The sequence below is a fragment of the Palaemon carinicauda genome, chromosome 29 (genome assembly GCF_036898095.1).
Source record: "Palaemon carinicauda isolate YSFRI2023 chromosome 29, ASM3689809v2, whole genome shotgun sequence".
In the NCBI taxonomy this organism is placed as follows: Eukaryota; Metazoa; Arthropoda; class Malacostraca; order Decapoda; family Palaemonidae; genus Palaemon; species Palaemon carinicauda.
Genome location: NC_090753.1, coordinates 27,848,512 through 27,853,511, shown reverse-complemented (window position 1 = coordinate 27,853,511; position 5,000 = coordinate 27,848,512). Strand labels below are relative to the sequence as shown.

Genomic DNA, 5,000 nt, shown 5'->3' with positions numbered 1-5,000 from the left:
GAGAGAGAGAGAGAGAGAGAGAGAGAGAGAGAGAGAGAGAGAGAGAGAGAGAGAGAAAAGGATGAAATTAATCATCCAAATCTCCTTTACTACATTCTTTTTGTAGAAACTATTGAAAGGAAGTTGTTGATTAATTATCATTTAGTTTTATTAAAGTTTCATGGTATTAGTAAATTTCAAGCTTTAGGTCATGAAGACTTTTTAATTTCTTCATATTAGACATTTCTCAAAGAAACGGGTGGTTTTTACTTTGTGCTGATTTCCTTTTTTTTTTTTTTTTTTTTTTTTTTTTAGTATACTATAATTTAAAAAAAAGAAAAATTGCTTAGCCAATTTAAAGCTCAGGTTTGTTTGCAACACATATTACATTTAGAATCGGTAAACTTATTGAACAATTATGGAATTTTTTAGTTTTCATACTACGTGCATTTGTTAATACTGTCACATTCCAATATTACAAATGATACTGAGAAGCAACCAAATTACATTGTAATCCCATTTTAATTTCCACTTTCAATAAATAGAATTTTTGCCTCAGATCCTAAACTGAAAACGCTAGCCGATAAAACAGCTATACCAGAGTTTTCTGGGAATTGACATTACTCCCTCGAAAATGTCATTGACTTGACAAGTGTTCCAACACATGGTTCAATATCCTTAAAATGGTCATATCGAAATTAATTTAGCAAAGTAAACAACAGGAAAGCAACAGGAAAATGGACACCTAAGTTCTACGCTTAAAAAAAAAAAAATAATGAAATATAAATTCTTATATTTCTGTTTATCTTACAAAATCGCATGGGAAATCCTGTAACCCATCACATGGAAATTGGCATAATCGTTTATAATATTGATAAGAAGTGAGATTTATATCTTCCGAACGTCTTCCCCGAAAGAGATGTGAAAGGGAAGAAAATAATCTTCATTATTTCATCATCAAAAAAGAATGACTTTTTCCCTATGGAAGTCGGGGTACTTTTTCAGACGGTGTTCAAACGTTTCAGATCTTCCGATAAAAAATGGGATGCTATAAATAGAACTTTTAAATCATCGGATAGAAAATAATTGTGATTTATAAATATTCGTAAAGAAATGTGGATAAATAAATAGAAGTTTTGTATCTTTGAAAACAAATGGAAAAAATAAAAATAAATAGAACATTTAAATCTTCGGATAGAAATATATGAAAATAGATTGAGCTTTTAAATGTATTTATGTAAAGAAATACATTTGACGTTTTTAGCTGATAAGAATTGTAGGTGAAATAAGAGTGAGGCCAGTTACCTAACTATTAATGGTAGGGATTAGTTTGGAAAGAAATTATTAGTAAGAGTAATGTCAAGTGCGGTAAAAAACAAGTTGGTTTATATGAAGGTCCATCTTTTTTTGTTATGACCCTAAAGGTAATAGAATTGACTAATAGCTTATTTTTCCATAACACTGATTTCTATCATTCCTGGAAATTTAGATATTTGAAAGAATTCTCTCTCTCTCTCTCTCTCTCTCTCTCTCTCTCTCTCTCTCTCTCTCTCTCTCTCTCTCTCTCTGTCCGTATTGTATTTAGGATGTGCCTCAACCAGCAATATATCTTTTTAATCAAATATTTATCTAAGTGGAATTTCTGAGGTCTAAACTATAAGTAAATAGTTGTTATCGAATGGAGTTGACATATACCTCGTTTCTTATTTTATCTGGTACCTCTCCATTCTGCTTTTTTGTAGACTTTTTTTTCTTTTTTTTTTTTTTTGCTTTGTATGTTTGTTTTTTTCTTCGTTATATTTCATGCATTCCATATTTATCTAGTATCATTTTTTATACCCGCTCCCACCCCATACTTCATTCCAAACACTATTTATCAAAATACACTAGCCATACTCCTAAGACTCTTCATCTCGAACACATTCAATTTCTGTCTCTCAATCACTTTAATTCTCCACAATTCCAATCCATACATCGCAGTTGGTACAATAACTTTCTCATACAGAACTCTCTTTACATTCACTGCTAACCCTCTATTCCTTATCACTCCCTTCACTGTCCCTAACACTTAACATCATTCATTCACTCTCTTATGTACGTCTGCTTCCACTCCATTTTCTGCAACAACAGACCCCAATTACTTCAACTGATCTACTTCCTCAAGTAACTCTCCATTCAACATGACATTCAACCTTGTACTACCGCCCCTTCTCGTGCATCTCAGAACCTTACTCATACCAACATTAACACTCGACTTCCTTTTCTCACATACCCTTCCAAACTCTGTCAATTATCGATCAAGCTTCTCTTCCGAGTCTGCAACCAGTACAGTATCATCCGCAAACAACAACTCATCTACCTCCCATTCATGATCTCTCCCGTCTATCAATTTCAATCCGCGTCCAAGCACTCGAGCATTCACCGCTCTCACCACTCCATCATCAAACAAGATGAACAACCATGGAAACATCAAACATCCCTGTCTCAGCCGCACTCTCACTGGAAACCACTTGCTCACTTCATTTCTTATCCTAACACAAGCTTTACTACCTTTGTAGAAACTTTACACTGCTTGCAAAAACCTTCCACTAATTCCATATAACCTCATAACATTCCACATCGCTTCCCTATAAATTCTATCATATGCTTTCTGCAGATCCATAGACGCAACATACACCTCCTTGCCATTTGCTAAATTTTTCACGCATATCTGCCTACCTGTAAAAATCTGATTCATACATCCCCTACCTCTTCTTAAAACAACCCATACTTCTTGGATTGCATTCTCTGTATTTTCCTTAATATTGTTAATAAGTATTCTACCATACACTTTTCCCACCACACTTAACAAACTAACACCCCTTGAATTAAAACACTCATGCACATCTACCTTACTCTTATATAGTGGTACAATACACGCACACACCCACTTTACTGGTACCATTGAAATCATAAAACACATATTAAGCCATCTCATCAATCATTCAAGTACAGTTACACCCCCTTCCTTTAACATCTCAGCTCTCACACCATCCATACCAGGTGCTTTATCTACTCTCGTTTCATCTAGTGCTTTACTCACTTCTTCTCTTGTAATCTCTCTCTCGTTCTCATCTCTAATCACTTGCACCTCGCAACTTCAATAGCAATTGTATCTGCCTCCCTATTATCCTCAACATTCAGTAAACTTTCCAAATATTTCACCCACCTTATCCTTGCCTCCTATCCTATTAACAACCTTCCATTTCCATCTTTCACTGTCTCTTCAATTCTTGAACCACACTTCCTTACTCTTTTCACATCTTTACAAAGCTTCTTCTTATTCCCTTCTTATGAACGACCCAATCTCTGAGCCAACCTCCAGTCAGTCACACTATTTGCCTCACGTACCTTACATTTTACTTCCACATTTTTCTCTCTATATCTTCCATACTTCTATAAACTATTACTCTGCAGCCATTCTTCAAAGGACCTCTTTTTCTCTTTCACTTTTATCTTCACTCTTCCATTCCACCATTCACTACCCTTCCTCCTGCTGCCTCCCTTAGAATCCTCTTGCCACACACATCCCTTGCAATCACAATAAAATGTGCTTTTACTAACTTCCACTCCTCCTCTAAATTACCAGTTTCTCTCACTTTCACTCTGTCATATGCCATTTCCAACCATTCTTAACATTCACTTCTTACCTCAGGTTTTATTAACTAATCAACCTCCACTACCTACTTTTTACATCCCCCCACTCTATTCCTGCACTCTTTTGCTGCAAGTAATTTTCCTTCCACCCAAAAAATATCGGGCATACCCCTAGCCATACCACTAAACACATGCACATCTTTCAATCTTCCAAAAAATTTTCTATATATCAACACATAATTCATTAATGCCCTTTCTACCACTCTTTAATTAGCCACTCTTACCCATGTACAGTATACTTAATATCATCTTCCCTTTTGAAAAAAACTAGAACCTATAACCAGCTCTTGCTCAACACACAATTCTACCAGTCTCTGGCCACTCTCATTTTCACCTGGTATGCCATACTTTCCAATGACACCTTCAACCTCCCCAGCGTCCACTGTAGCATTTAAATCCCCCATGACCATTACATAATTTCTTATAAGCAGTCTCTCTACACACCTAGTTAATTCATTCCAGAATTCAGTCCACTCATCTTTACTTTTCTCACAACCTGGCCCATACGCACTAACAAAAGCCTAAAATTCCCTACCCAACTCTATTCCACTTCTTTACCTGTCATTCATTCGCTCAGCAATAGAGCCATACCCTCTCTTGCTCTTCCTCTTTCAATCCCAGATACTTTACCAGTCACTTCACCAAACATCACTTCTCTCTTCTATTTTACCTCTGTCCCACACAACGCCAATATATCCATGCTTCTATGCCCAAACATACTTCTATTCTCACACCTTTTAATCTTTATCTTTCTACATCCACGCACATTCAGACACCCAAAAATTAGAGTGGGGGAGCAGTGACTCTCCCCCAAGCTCCATCTCGTTGATGTCTCACAGGAATATAAGATACAGGAGAAGGGGTTCCCCGCCAACTTGTCCAGTCCCTTTAGTCACCTCTTATGACACCCAGGGATACGTTGGAGCTATTCTAATTGTTCTGAAATAATGATTAACATTACTGTCCTATTTTGAAAATATTCATCTTATATTTGAGGTAAAACAATAAATTGGATTGAAATTACCGGGAGTCAAATTGACCAGGATTTAAATTACCAACAGTCAAAAGTACCTGATTCACATTAATGATAGTCAAATTACTTACTAACGTGTTATATTCTTGTTTTCAGCAAAACATTAGATAATACATCATTTACCTTTCGTACGTACAATAGTCGTGTTTTTATAATATCATTTGCACGATACGCTGTATATGTTATTGTTACTAACGCATATACAATATCGTGAGGATATTTGGGAAGAATAAAACATTTCTCTGTCAGTGTTTATTTTACATACTAATAAATAACTTCATCTAGACAATCA

General features: G+C 35.6%; 1 protein-coding gene across 1 annotated transcript in view; it reads left to right on the top strand.

Moving 5' to 3' along the window:
- LOC137622472 (streptococcal hemagglutinin-like) overlaps positions 1 to 5,000 on the top strand; it is a 32,464-nt gene that overhangs the window by 9,322 nt on the left and 18,142 nt on the right. The gene's annotated exons all lie outside the window — the stretch shown is intronic.